This window comes from Gouania willdenowi, chromosome 12 (genome assembly GCF_900634775.1).
Source record: "Gouania willdenowi chromosome 12, fGouWil2.1, whole genome shotgun sequence".
NCBI classification, from domain to species: domain Eukaryota; kingdom Metazoa; phylum Chordata; class Actinopteri; order Blenniiformes; family Gobiesocidae; genus Gouania; species Gouania willdenowi.
The window spans coordinates 30,834,741-30,851,162 of record NC_041055.1 but is presented as its reverse complement, the minus strand read 5'-3'; positions in this window follow the sequence as shown (position 1 = coordinate 30,851,162).

Genomic DNA, 16,422 nt, shown 5'->3' with positions numbered 1-16,422 from the left:
GACACAAAATATAAAAAAACACAAACTGAGAACAAAAACAATATAAACATACCAATATAACTCCAAAAACACAAATTAAATAATAAAAAAAAAACCACTAAATGACTCCAAAAACACACTATGAAACTCAAAATACACCCAAAATTACTTCAAAATAGACTAAAACAACAACAAAATAATACACAAAATGGGGGGGGGGGGGGTACTGTTTGAGAACCACTGGTCTAGAGTGTAAACACTTCCTGTTTATTACCCACCTATTAAACCATTGAACTGTTTTCTACACTCAGGCAGTGACTGATGTGTTACGCTGGTCTTTGATATTTGATCACATGGATGTGAAGTGAATCGTGTCATTTTAAGTTCTTGACCCTGGACTTGGTTTAATAATGCTTCCATTATCCAGTAGTGGACCACGTATTGATTACACCAGTGGATCCATAGAAACGTGCTCTATAAAAACACTAGTAAATCAGACTGCATGTGTTCAGTGCTGTTTAGTTCATTTTTCTCTGTTTGACATCAGTATATGGTTATAATTAAATGACCTACTTAAATACGCACAGATTAAAGCTGCGTCATATCTACAGATCTGATTCTAAGAATCCCAGAGATATATGAGCCGACCTGCAGATGGCCATTAATGCTAAAGCTCAGTTACAGTCTCTGAATGGAGAGAGTTTCAATGGTAAACAAAGCAAAAGATGGTGCTGCAGCTGTTGTTTAAAAAAATAAAAATAAAAAAAGGCAAAAAGTGTGAAAGTTTCTGATAATGTATCTTATTAAAAGTTGAAAGAATGGTGATTAAGGTTCAGATAACAGATGAAGCATTTGCCAAGATAATCTATTAAAACAATATGTAACCCATCACATGAATGTACTTTATATCAGTGGTTTCCAAACAGGGGTACAGGTACCCTTAGGGATACAGGAGCACATCTCAGAAAGATTTAAAGATTCATTTAAAATAATCGGGGGAAAAGTTCCTCGTTTCTTTTTAGGCAATATTTTTTTATGAGAAATTCAGCACAAACTAAGAGCACTACTGCTCAATGAAACACTATTTTATATTTATTGACAATAAGAGACAATAATTAGCTACATTTTACATAGAAGACTGTATTTACTTACTTCTGAGGTAATTGGATAAAAGTTGCAATGGTAATTAAAAAAACTGATAAAATGAATAAAGAAAAAGTGACGAAAATAGGATCAAATATGGCAAGTTTGGTGTAGTTGCAGAAAAAGGGTAAAAATAAACAAAAATGGCGACTCTCTCCCAGTGTCTTGCAACCCCAATGGGTCCTGAGAATCCCTGCTTTAGGAGAGCTCTTCTTCTCTGCTTCATTGTCTACTGCCAAACCTCAGAGTTGGAACCGTCGCCCCTGAGGTCACAGATTTCTTTTGGGTCAGAACTGTTTTTTTTATCCTCGTTCAGTAAACAACATAGGTTTACATCGACATCTTTAACTTTTCCTGATTATTTAGAGGAACCTTAAGCAGCGCAAGTTGTTATTTTGTCTGAAAAAGCTGCTAAATGATCTAAAAATCAGGCTGAATGTTTCATTTCAATAGAAAACAATGGGATGTTTACAGGCAGTGGGGCCGTGTGACATCATCAATCACATGATTTCAAGATGGAGGAACACAGGCTCTGAAACTGTAAAATAGTCCTATTTTTAAAAGGCAATTACCTGAATATGATGCATAATAATGTGTTTTGTTAGACATAGATCCACATAAATAGACTTTCATTTTTTATGACCAACCATTGATTTCAAGGATTTGACTTGTTTTGTTAAATCCTAATTATTCCTAATCCCCGTGGATTTTTTTCTGCAAATATTTGCCGTGCATTCTACTCCATTCTTGTCCTCTTCACCAAAAGCAGTTTCACTGGGACACATCGAAACATTGATTTCCTATCATTTGTTTTTAATTCTATGACCAACGTTGATCTGTACTGAAGCCACGATGGAGGAAATAACAGCGTTTTCCCCCATTTCTTTCCATCAGAATGACCATTTGTCACCTTCCAAACCAAGTGTGACTAAATAAATATTTGTATGGAAAGTTTGGACCATGTGACACGCTCTTTTACAGCGACGCCTGCAGCCCTGGGACCGTACAAGTCAGAGGTCAAAGGTCACAGCAGGTTTGCATTGAATCAAGCACCAAATACATCCTACATGTCACAGACGTTTCCTACATCTACATTTGAGGATAATTCTAACCAGGCTCAGACCAATGTGATCAAAGTCAAATAACTGTACACTAAGTGGTTCTCAACCTGGGGTCAGGACTCCATTTGGAGTCGCGAGACACTGGCAGAGGGGTCGCCAAATGCCTTCAATAAACTACAAATATTTTCCAATTTAAGCCAATTTTTGCTTTTTCTGCCATTTTTTCCAGTTTCAAGACATTTTCATCACTAATAAACCCTTTCTACTACTTTTCCCCTTAATGTCACATTTGTTGACCCATTATTGTCATTTTTAATCTTTTTTCACCATATTTAATGCTTATTTTGGCCAATTTAACCACATTCACAATTTGTCATGCCCATTATTTGCCAGTTTCAACTAATTGTTCCTACTTTTGAAATAACATTACCCCATTTCAGCCACTTTAAAGCCAATATGGGAGGGGATCGCCAGATGCTTGAAAGAAACTAATAATATTTTTTGAACAATTTGAGCCCTTTTTTTTTTTTAACCTTTTTCTGAAACTACACCAAACTTGCCATATTTTAACCTATTTTCTTAAGGTTGTCTTGCCATATTTTTGCTCCTTTTAATGCATTTGTGCTACATTATTCCCATTTCTGTCACTTTTCAATCAAATTTCAAATTCTTTATTCAAATGTTTTCCATTTTCAGGACATGTCCTGCACTTTCCACCACTTTTCCCATCTAAAGTTGCATATGTTGACCCTCTATTGTCACTTTTAACCTATTATCACCATATTTCATGCTTATTATTTTGGCAATTTAACCACATTCACCATTTGTCATGCCCATTATTTGCCAGTTTAAACTAATTGTTCCCACGAATTGTTCCAATATTGACACTTTGAACCATTTTTACCACTTCTTCTGTCTTTTTTTGTCCACCCTAATTTGCAACTTTTAACCAATTTCTGTTTTTTAAAAATCCCATTTTACCTCCATTTCCACCAATTTTAGTCACTTTTAACCCATTTTATTTCTGAAAAAAACCAGGATTTCCATCTTTAAGATGACTATAATAATAATAAACGTTCCTGGATAACAGTGGATATTATTCAGATGAATAAATAAATGTGGTTATCACAGATTCATAGAACAATAAACCATCATTTTACTGACTTTATGGATGGACCCCAAAAATCTGTCCCCTTTATTCCCCCTATAGATGGTCCTGTCTCCACATGACTGTTCTTCAATGTTCATGTCTGTGTTCAACCACCTTCAGCTACAGTGGGGGTCCCCGCTCTCTCTCTGGGACCTTTATTTTGGAGGTCACGGGTTGAAAAGGTTGAGAACCACTGGACTAAAGAACGTAAACCAAACGGTTTAAATGAACAAATGTGGTCAAATTAAAGGTCGTAATGACAAAAATCAGGCCCTGATTTGGTCGGTGTGAGCTCCTTTGGGTGGGGGGAGGGGCGGGGTGGGGCGAGCCAACCCTGCAGGATCGAGATAAATTCAGGAAACGCACTAGCATCACTTCCTGTCTTTGTCTCAGCCACTATTTTCAATGCTTGGAATGTAGTTCCTGTTCAGAGTTGAAGGAATTCAAAACAAGTTCATTAACCTCTGCACAGGGATGTGTGTGTGCGTGTGTGTGTGTGTGTGCGTGTGCGTGTGCGTGTGCGTGTGTGTGTGTGTGCATGTGCATGTGCGTGTGTGTGTGTGTCTTTTATGAGCTTTTTCTCTCAATCTGAGTGAAATAAATTAAACATGTGTCTTTCGTTTCCTCGCTGCTGCTGTGTGTGTGTTCTACTTCCTGTGTGCGTCCCATGGTTTGTTGCAGGATGAGAAATCTTTTTACATCCTGTGTCAGGTGATGGTCCGTCCTTATAGGTCTGTGGTAGACACCAAATCTCTGCACTTTTTTCAGACTTTAGCTTCCTTTTGCCTATAAATATGGCTTTTTTTCCTATTTTTTTGTCCATTTTTGCAAGTTCTTTTTTACACTTTTATCAAAATTTTGTCGTTTCTTTAATTTTGTTGGGCCACTTTTCATACAAATAAGCTAATTTTTGCCCAATAAATACCACTTGTTTCCTTTTTACCCTACTTTTCGCCTATTATTTTCCCACATTTTTACCCTTTTTCACTATTATTTGCCACATTTTGCCCTATTAAAGCTACCCTTTACCATTACATACCACCTGGTTACTCTTTTAGTCACTTTTCTTGCCACTTTTGAAGCGTTTTTAAGCACCTGTTACTATGTCTGCCTCCACTCGCTCATCAAGAAAAACAAACAATGTAACGGATCGGATGAGACGGGCCCACTGGGGTTCGACGGCCCACCGGGATGATGCCCAGTATGCCAGATGGCCACCCCACCCCTAGTTTTAGAGAACATTATATTTATGTGTTGTTGTATTTCCCATGAGACGTCTCAATGATGTCAAGTTTCTCACAGAAATCCATCACTTTGCTATATTCACTTTAAAACTGGCCACTTCCTGCAGAGTCATTATCAAGACTGAGGTCATTTATGGAGAAAAATGTTTCCATATTCAGTTTGACCGACAGATACGGAGCAGCTCGAGCTTAAGGGGGCCACAGATTTTAGGGGCAAATTCAACATAATTGTGCTCTGGTTTGCACTTCCACGTATGAATGATATGTGAATTTGGGGAAATTTTATGGAATAATTTGAGGGAAATGTCCCTGATTTTAGATGTGGGTTCTTTCAATAACTTAAGATTAAAAATGACTGCCATCATGTGATAATAGAACTGAAAAACTGTCAGACAGGCACTGACCTGCCCACTTTGTATCATTTCTAAACATGTAGCTTTACACTTGGTGATCGATTAATATTTACATTTAACATTTATATTTAACTTTTAGATTTACATTGAACATTTAGATTGAACTTTTACATTTAGGTTTACATTTGGTGACCGATTTAACGTTTAGATTTAGATTTAACATTTAGATTTAGATTTAACATTTAGATTGACATTTAACATTTGTATTGAACTTTTACATTTAGCTTTACACTTGGTGAGCGATTTAATATTTGATTTAACATTTACATTTAACATTTATATTTAGATTCATTATTCAGAGTTAGCATTTAGATTTACATCTAACATTTATATTTAACATTTACATTTAGCTTTACACTTGAAGACCAATTTAATATTTAGATTCAACATTTAGATTTAACATTTAGCTTTAACATTTAGCTTTACCGTTAATATTTCTATTTAGCATTTAGATTTACATTTACCATTTATATTTAACGTTTAGATTTACATTGAACAATTAGGTTTACATTTGGTGACCGATTTAATGTTTAGATTTAGATTTAACATTTAGATTGACATTTAACATTTAGATGAACATTGAACATTTATATTAAACTTTTACAGTTAGCTTTACATTTGGTGAGCAATTTAATATTTAGATTTAACATTTACATTGACCATTTATATTTAGATTCATTATTTAGCGTTAGCCATTAAATTTATATCTAACATTTATATTTAACATTTACATTTAGCTTTACACTTGGCAACTGATTTAAAATTTATATTTAACATTTAGATTTACATTTAACATTTAGATTTAGAGTCAAAATGTACATTTATATTTAGATTTAACATTAAGCTTTACACTTAGCAACTGATTTAATATTTAGATTTAAGATTTAAGATTTAGATTTACATTCAACATTTATATTTAACTTTTACATTTAGCTTTCCACTTGGTGACCAATTTCATGTTTTGATTGATATTCAACACTTAAATTTACATTTAACATTTACTGTATATTTAACTTTTGCATTTAGCTTTACACTACCAATTTCATATTTGGATGTAACATTTAGATTTACATTTAACATTTATGTTTAGAGTCAACATTTAGATTTAACACCTACATTTAACATTTAGATTCAACATGTACATTTATATTAACTTCTGCATTTAGATTAAACATTTACATTCAGAATTATTATTCATGTTCTGTCTCAAAACAAAGAAAAAATAGCTAAATGTTGAAAATGTTAGCTATGAAACAGAGTTTTTGTACATTTGGCTCCCTACAGAGGGGGGACTGTCTCGTTTAGTATTTCGCAGCGATGCATTCTGGGCTCGTCTCAGGTCAAAGGGTCGTTTTGCAATAATCAGACTTCATGGAAATGATAGATGATGTTATGAGAGAAGCAGAGTATATTTCTTCATGCTTGTGGAGACGCAGTATCAGTTTAACAAGAACACGCAGAGCAGCCTGTCAGCTCACATTGGCCCTGATTGGCCCTCATCTCCACGGCTACGGTGGAAAAAAGTCACTAAAACATCAAGGACATGTGCTGGATCTCATGCATAACCACACACTGATAGCTAGTGTAGTGTATATATAGCTGTAATGTTGAGACTTCTGTGGGGATCAGCCACGCTTGGACATAAGTTTCAACCGCAGTTTTGTGTGTGCGTGTGTGTGTGTGTGTGTAATGTTCCACGAGGCCATCTGCACTGTGTTAGAGAAACTCCTGTTAGAACACAGCCATCATTAGGACTTCAGAACTCTGTGGTTTGCTAATGGATCCTGTAAATACAACTACTAAAACGCTTCATTTTAGGGCTGCAATATCTCCAAACACACGCTAAGAAGAAGAATGAAAAGAAAAAAAAAAGAGAAGGAGAAGAACGAAAAGAAGAAGAAGGAGAATGAAAAGAAAAAGAAAGAAGAAAGAGAAGAAGACACTAATAAAAAATAAAATTGGAGGTGAACAAAGAGTTAACAGCAATAAGTAAAGTGTAAGTAAAGTGTCAAACATTTTAAGATGAGTAACAGGTGGCAAAAAAATTGATGAAAGTGGCAAAAAGAGAGTGAAAAGTGACTAAAATTGGTCAAAAGTGGCAAAAAAATGACAAGAAGGAGAAAACAGGTGATATGAAATGGCAAGAGATAGCTTAAATAGGCAAAATGTGGAACAAAAAGGGGAAAAATATAGAGAAAAAAGGAAATGTGTTATTTATTGGGCCAAAGGTAGATTATTTGGATGAAAAGTGGCAAAAAATTGTTACAGAATCTACAAAAAATAGGATAAAAGTGTCAAATGGAACTTGCAAAAATGGAAAAAATTGGAAAAAAGGGATATTTATTGTCAAAAGGAAGCTAAAATCTTGAAAAAAAACAAGAAAGTGTCATTTTTTTGTAAAGGGGACAAAAACGGGACAAAGGAAGTTGGAAAATGGCCAAAGAAAAAGGTAAAAAAAAGGATTAAAAATTCCCCCTTTTAAGGTTTTAATGGGGAACAATATTTAAAATTAAGACGTAAAGAGCCACATGTTGAGAATCACTGACTTAATAACAGCTTTATCATGGTTTTAATAAATTAATTTAATGAACTTAACTGGCAGTTACCCGTACGCTTTTAAAAGTGAGGGTTCTCTGACTTTGGGGGCTTGAACCCAGGACCTTCTTGCTGCGTGGCAGAGATGCTAACCGCTAATAAACATACAATAGCTCATCTCCATCTTTAGTCACATAAAACACAAGATTAAAATCTGCTGACATCATAAAAGATTTACACTTTGATCCAAAACCAGATGTAATCCAGTAAATATGAGATCAGTGCATGATGGGATTGCACAATGCCCACATGTGGTTATCGTTCATCTACAAACCATGAAAGTGATTGATTAGTGATCATGTAAATGTGTTTTAATGTGTCTGTGGTTAGTCTGTGATGTGTTGGTGGTCTTAAAGTCTCCCGTGAAGAATCAGGAGTGTTTTATGTCCCAGAGGAACAGATGGTTGTTTGGATGCTCTCTGCTCCACCCTGAGGTCACACACACACACACACACACACACACACACACACACACACACACACACACACACACACACACACTTTGGATGAAGTCATCAGAGTGACGTGCAACAGCTTTGGCTTCCAATACAAAGCTGATGAATTCTGACCTCAATGGATCTCGTGGCAGATAAAAGTCTGATATTTTCAGTTGGACACTTCAGTTTCCTCTTTCTCGGAGTGTTTTCAGACAAATCTATCCCTCTAACAATGAGGCAAATTGTGAAAGATGGGAAAAGGAATTTTAGCTGACTCAACTAAAAAAAACCCAGCTACGCCTTGGTGTTGAAAATGCACAAAATGACTCCAAAGAGCATAGAAATTTAAAGGAAAATACAAATAATGACAGCAAAATACATAAAAGTACTACAAAAACAAAGGATGAATGATAAAAAGTGAAGACAACAATACAAATGTACAGAAAAATACAAATAAAGACTATAAAACACATAAAATATTAAAAAATCAAACAAGACAACTACAAAAATAACTGTAAAAAAGTGAAGACAACAATATTAACACAGAGAATGACAGAAAAACACACAAAATGACTTCAAAAACACACAGTTTTACAGAAAAATACAAAAAAAATCACTACAAAAACACAATATAAATACAAAAAATGACTCCAAAAATAGACAAAAACATATTGACTGAATAATACAAATAACAAAATATGTAAATTTATTCCAAAAACACACAAAACAGTGATAAAAATAACTGTAAAAAAGTGAAGTCAACAATAGAAATACACAGAATGAAAGAAAAACACACAAAATGACTCCAATAAACATAGAAATTTACCAAAAAATACAAATAATGACTACAAAAAAAAAAAAAACACACATGAGAAAACTACGAGAATAACTGTTCAAAGTGAAGACAACAATATAAATACACAGAATGACAAAAAACACACAAAATGACAACAAAAATCACAAAAATGACTCCAAAAACACACAAGACAAATACAAGAATGAAAGTCAAATCTACAAAACGACCACAGAGTGGTGATTATTCCAAACACAGACGTCAGTGATCAGACAATCATGTCTGTGAACCCCGCTGTGATTAAACAGGGCGTCTGAAAGCGTATTTTCAGCGTAACTCAGGAAGCTCGAGGACAATCGATGCTTCCACTGTGGAGCGACGGCCTGGCCTTGGAGGACAGGACGTCCTGTTTGGATCCTGGAGATGGAAACGCTACAGAGGACACGGGCGTTCAGATGAAGAACGCTTTATAAATATAGAAATAATAAAATCACAATGAGCACATCACACATAAAAGTGATGATCTGAAGTTCAAAGCCTCAAACTAGAGCAAGTCAGAGAGGATTCATCAGATAAAAAGACAAACAGGAAGTCATCAGATAGAGGCGCATTGATCTGTTTTACCCCAAAAAAACCTGAGCGCAGTGTTTAACCTGTGGCTGATGGCTGTTAAAGAAACTAATCATATCTTTTGTACAATTTGAGCCCTTTTTGGCTTATTTTTTTACCCTTTTTCTGCAACTACACCAGACTTGCCGTATTTTAACCTATTTTCATCACTTTTTTGCCTAATTTTTGCACCTTTTAATGCATTTTTGCTACATTTCTCCCATTTCTGCCACTTTTCCATCAAATTCTTCATTCAATTTTTTTCCATTTTCAGGACATGTCCGGCACATTTCCCACCTAAAGTTCCGCATGTTGACACATTATTGTCACTTTTAAACTCTTTTCACCATATTTCATGCTTATGTTACAGGTCCCAGAGTGGAGACCATATATACAGTTAATAAGAAGAGAGACAGAGACGGGATTTCAGTGAGTTCGTAGTCACAAACACAACGGGGAAAGGTGGCGCCCCCCACAAAATAAGTGCGGTACAACAGCTGAGCCCATCTAATACTGCCCCTACTGTTCGGAAGGCATACAACAGGTTTCTGTTTACAGATTGGAACAATGTTTCACAGGGAAAATAAAGGAATAAATTAAATTAAATTAAAAAAATGTATGTATAATACCCTACATGTGACCACACATTAGTGGGCGTCACACTTATTTTTGCCAATTTAACCACATTCACAATTTGTAATGCCCATGATTTGCCAGTTTAAACTGATTGTTCCTATGAATTGTTCTGATATTGACATTTTAAACCCTTTTTACCACTGTTTCTGTCCATTCGTGCCGACTCTAATTTGCAGGATTTAACCAATTTCTGTGGTTTTTAAAATCCCATTTCGTGCTGACGTGGTGACGTATCGATCATTTCCTGTTTACACTCTACCGCTGTTTGCAGCGCTCTACTACTGTGTTCTGCTAACTCTAATCAAACTTGTTGTCATTGATATTTTAGCCTTGAAAACACTTGTTTTAATTTTTTACCGTACAGTTAAACGTACGAAGGTTAAGTAAAAAGCAATCTCGCCTCTTATAGGCAGTACAATCTCCTTTAAACTTCCTTTTGTCCTTAGCTTAGCTTAGCTTAGCTTAAATTTAGCACCTATGGCTTCTCTCTCCTCCCCTCCGCTCTCCTGCCCGGTGTGTCAGATGTTTAGTTACTCCTCGTCCTCCTTTAGGGACAATGGTAGTTGCATAAAGTGTAGCGTACTGTTAGATATGGAGGCGAGGATCAACAATCTGGAGAAGCGGTTCCGCACCCCTGATACCAAAACCGAAGCTAGCAAGCAGGACCTAGCCGGTGCGGACCGTGCTAGCTCTAGCTTAGCCTCCCCCCCGGCCAGCAATGAGTGGGTTACTGTCCGTGGTAAGCATAGTCGAAGGTCAAAAAGCCGCTCTGGACACCACCATGTTCACGTCTCAAACAGGTTCTCCCCCCTCTGTGAGGACAACACACTCACCGGGGAACAAACTCTGATAATTGGCGACTCCATAGTGAGAAACGTGAAGCTAGCGAAGTCAGCGGGCATTGTGAGGTGCATCCCAGGGGCCAGAGCGGGCGACATAGAATCAAATCTAAAGTTGCTGGCAAAGAGTAATCGTAAGTTTGATAGGATAGTCCTCCATGTCGGCACTAATGACTCCCGACGTCGCCAGTCGGAAGCAACCAAAGTGAACATTGAATCAGTTTGTGCTTATGCTAAAACAATGTCGGACTCCGTAATTTTCTCTGGTCCTTTACCAAATCTGACCAGTGATGACATGTATAGCCGCATGTCATCATTTAACCGCTGGCTATCGAGGTGGTGTCCAGAAAACGAGGTGGGCTTCATTGATAATTGGAGATCCTTCTGGGGAAAACCGAACCTGATAGGAAGAGATGGAATCCATCCTACTTTGGAGGGAGCATCTCTACTATCAGAAAACATGGCACATTTATGACATCTCATGAATGAGACCATGTTACAGAGGGGGAGTCCTCCACGCCCCTCTGCGCTTGCCTTAGGACAGTTTCCCTCCCATTGCTATCAGGATAGCTGTGTTCATCGCCATGACAACTGTTGTGATGGTGATGAATATTATTTTATGGAGACGGTGTCAGTCCCCCGACCCATATTTCACAATGATTTTAACATAAAATCAAATAAAAGAGCTATCAATTACAAAAATCTGAAAAAAATTAAAATCTCAAATCTAGAAACACCAAAACATAAAACCATTAGATGTGCTCTATTAAATATTAGATCACTGAGATCCAAATCTCTACTAGTAAATGACCTTATCTCAGAAAATAACTTTGATTTATTCTGTTTAACTGAAACATGGCTGTATCAAGATGAATATGTTAGTTTAAATGAAGCCACTCCTCCCAGTCATTTAAATACTCATATGCCACGAGACATAGGCCGTGGAGGTGGTGTAGCAGCTATTTATCATTCCTCTCTCCTAATCTATCCTAAACCAAAGGCCAGTTACACTTCCTTTGAAAGCCTGGTTCTAAATTTATCTCATATCGAATCAAAAACCTGCCAGCCAGTCTTATTTGCGATAATTTACCGTCCTCCAGGCCCTTATTCTGAATTTCTATCAGAATTCTCTGAGTTTATATCAAACTTAGTCCTCAGTTCTGATAAAATACTGATAGTAGGAGATTTTAATATCCATGTGGACAAAGATAGTGATAGCCTGAGCTCAGCCTTTATGTCCCTAATAGACTCAGTTGGCTTTTTTCAAACTATTAATGAAGCTACTCATCGTTTAAATCATACTCTTGATCTTGTTCTAACATATGGCCTTGATATTAATGAACTAAAAGTCTACCCTGAAAATCCTCTGCTATCAGATCACTTTTTAATATCTTTTAACATTATCCTAGAGGATCTCGCACTGTGCAATAAAATAGTTACAAGTAGAAATCTATCCAATAGTGCTGTGGCTAAATTTAAAGAGGCCATTCCTGCTGCCTTAAACTCAGTGCACCATCCAATAAATAACTATGATATTAATTATAACCCCTCTCAACTGGATCTGCTTGTCGATAGCTCTGCTAGTCTACTAAAATCCACCTTGGACTCAATTGCCCCATTGAGGGAAAAAACTATTAAACGTCAGAGGAAAGCTCCGTGGTTTAGCTCTGAAACTCACACACTCAAACAGACAACCCGTAAATTAGAGAGAATGTGGCGCTCCAATAAAACAGAGGAGTCACGAATACTTTGGCAAGAAAGCCATAGTAAATACATGACAGCCTTACGACATAGTCGATCTACATACTACTCCTCACTAATTGAAGAAAATAAAAATAATCCGAGGTACCTTTTCAGCACTGTAGCCAGGCTAACACAAAGTCAGAGCTCTATTGAGCCCATGATTCCTCTAGCCCTCAGCTGTGAGGACTTTATGACATCTTTTAACGATAAAATTCACAAGATTAGAGATAAAATTAGCCACTCCCTGCCTTCACCTGGGCCTGCTGTACCATTAAATGTAAATAGGCCTAACCTAAACTGTTTCACACATATAGGACTTCAGGAACTTAACTCTATTATTTCATCCTCCAAACCATCGACCTGCCTTTCAGATCCGATCCCAACTAAGCTGTTTAAAGAAGTTATTCCCCTAGTCTGCCCATCTTTGTTGGAGACAATAAATATATCCCTATCAATAGGCTACGTGCCACAGTCCTTTAAAGTAGCTGTAATCAAACCCCTTCTCAAAAAACCTACTCTTGATTCCAGCACTTTAGCAAACTACAGGCCTATATCTAATCTTCCTTTTATTTCAAAGATTCTTGAGAAAGTTGTGGCGGCTCAGCTCTGTGACTTCCTTCAAAAAAACAGCCTGTTCGAGGACTTCCAGTCAGGCTTTAGAGCTCAACACAGCACAGAGACTGCTTTAGTTAAAGTAACTAATGATCTACTCTGGGCTTCAGATGAAGGACGACTCTCAGTGCTGGTTTTATTAGATCTTAGTGCAGCTTTTGACACTATAGATCACTATATTCTACTAGAGAGATTAGAGAAATTACTTGGAATCACAGGGACTGCCCTAAACTGGTTTAAGTCCTACCTATCTGATAGGTACCAGTTTGTACACGTGAATAATAAGTCTTCTGTGTACACTAAAGTAAGCTACGGGGTTCCTCAGGGCTCTGTGCTAGGTCCAATCCTCTTCTGTATCTATATGATCCCCCTTGGTAATGTTATGAGAAAATACTCTGTTAACTTCCACTGCTATGCTGATGATACCCAACTGTATGTATCAATGAAGTCAGGTGAGACAAATCAGCTATCTAAACTTGAGGCCTGTCTAAAGGACATTAGGGCCTGGATGGACCAAAATTTTCTTCTTCTCAACTCAGACAAGACTGAGGTCATTGTACTGGGCCCGCGACACCTTAGAGAAACCTATGCTAGCCTAACTGCCCTAGATGGCATTACTCTGGCACAAAGCACAACTGTTAGAAACCTTGGGGTTCTATTTGATCAGGACTTATCCTTCAACTCTCACATAAAACAAACTTCAAGAACTGCCTTCTTTCATCTCCGTAACATTGCTAAAATCAGACCTATCCTGTCTCAGGGCGACGCCGAAAAACTAGTCCATGCTTTTGTTACCTCTAGACTGGATTATTGTAATTCTCTTTTAGCAGGCTGCCCGAGCAAGTCGCTTAAGACACTTCAGCTGGTTCAAAATGCTGCAGCACGTGTACTGACTAAAACTAGGAGAAGAGATCACATTACTCCTGTATTAGCCTCTCTGCATTGGCTTCCCATAAAATATAGAATAGAATTCAAGATTCTTCTTCTCACTTATAAAGCCCTAAATGGACAGGCACCAGTCTATCTCAAGGAGCTTGTAGTGCCATACAATCCCCCCAGAACACTACGCTCTCAAAATGCTGGACTACTCGTTGTTCCATTCATCTCTAAAAGTAGTATAGGAGGAAGAGCTTTCAGTTATCAGGCCCCACTTCTCTGGAACCATCTACCAACCACGGTTCGGGGGGCAGACACCCTCTCTACCTTTAAGGTTAGGCTCAAAACATTCCTCTTTGATAAAGCTTTTAGTTAGGAACCAGCTCATAGCTCATAATTAAGATGCAATAGGCATAGACTGCCGGGGGGGGGGGTCTGGCATGCTCGGTTGGAGAGAGGTTGGAGAGGGCGTTAAGAGAGAGGTCATTTAGGTTAGAGAGGGACCGGAGAGGGTCCCATTCCTCTTTCAAACACTCCCTCTATGTCTGCTTACTCCCTTGTGTGTTTGCTCCTGTACTCCTTCTGGCTTTTGTCTTGCAGGTCCGTGGGATCCTCAGTGTGGAGTTACAGAGACTCAGCGGCTCTGTCTCCACCCTTTTCTCTGCACACCCAACACAGCATAACGTGGATGGCTGTTCATCATAGGAATGGGATCCACACAAGGTTCCTGCTGCTTAACAGAAGGTTTTCCTTGCCGCCATGATGAATTCATGTTGGGTGTGGGATACATATGTATGTGTATATACGTATATATGCATATGTGTGTATCCATAAAATGAAGAGTCCGTCCTTAAGACTGCTCTACTGTAAAGTGCCTTGAGATACCATTGGTTATGATTTGGCGCTATACAAATAAAGATTGATTGATTGATTGATTGATTGATTTCACCTCCTTTTCCATCATTTTCGGTCACTTTTAACCCATTTTTTTTATTTCTGATTAAAACAAGGATTTCCATCTTTCAGATGACTATAATTATAATAAATGTTCCTGGATAACAGTGGATATTATTCAGATGAATAAATAAATGTGGTTATCACAGATTCATAGAACAATGGACCATCATTTTATTGACTTTATGGATGGACCCCAAAAATCTCTCCCCTTTATTCCCCCTTATAGATGGTCCTGTCTCCACATGACTGTTCAATGTACATGTCTGTGTTCAACCACCTTCAGCTACAGCGGGGGTCCCCACTCTCTCTCTTTGGAACCTTTATTTTGGCGGGTCGTGGGATGAAAAGGTTGAGAACCACTGCTTTAGACACCAGAGAAGGTGCAAAGGGAGGAGGAAAAAAAGGCCAAAGCAGAGCAGCACTTCCTCTTTGGGAGGAAATAGGAAAAAGCTGAGGAAGCCAGATTGGGAAGGCTGCTCCTGTGGAACAATAAAAATCTCACTTTGACAGGAAACGGACGTGCGTCAGACTGGGCCTACAGGGCAGCGGCGTTGACCCTGGATGGAGCTCGAGTGCCTGACAATAAATCTAATCTAATGTTTAAAAACTGACATTCCTTAGAGTTTATCTCACAGATTTCTGCTTTAAGAAGACGTTGGACAGTCTCGTTTAAGTGAGTAGAGAGAAATTTGGCTTTTTAGGAAGTAAAATGAGACTTTGATTATTTAAGAAACACACAAAGGAAACTACAACATGGACTCCAGCACCATGAGGTCATTAAAGGTCAACATACAGACACTCAAACAGTCCAATTCATACACATGGATGTTATTTAATAATACAAAAAACCTTGGCATCCTATGCACACTCAGAGAGAACATGGAAACTGCGCCCACAAAGGCCAAAACTAACAAAATAAAAAAATTGTTAAATAACTAATTCCAATCAAAGGTTTTAAATTACATGAACTTTAGATCAGAGATGGGCAACTTTTATCACAGAAATATGATAGTCTGGGCCACATTTTTAAAATTGAGGCCAGTATTTTGGAGTAATAAACAATCTGAGCATTAATGCAGGAAAGAACAAAGAGCTTTTGTCTGTGCTTCTATTGTTTTGAGTGTTTTTGGAGTCATTTTGTTCTTTTTTCTCTCACTGTCAGTTTTTCTGTTATTTTTTGTTTATTTTGGTAGTCATTTGGGGTATTTTCTCTGTTAGTTAAATGTTCCAAACTAGAGTGGCCAAAAATGGACAGAAAAACTGGTAAAACAAAAACAAAAGGGTTCAAAGTGTAAATATTGGTTTAAAAGTGGCAGGAAGGGGGGGGGGTTATGT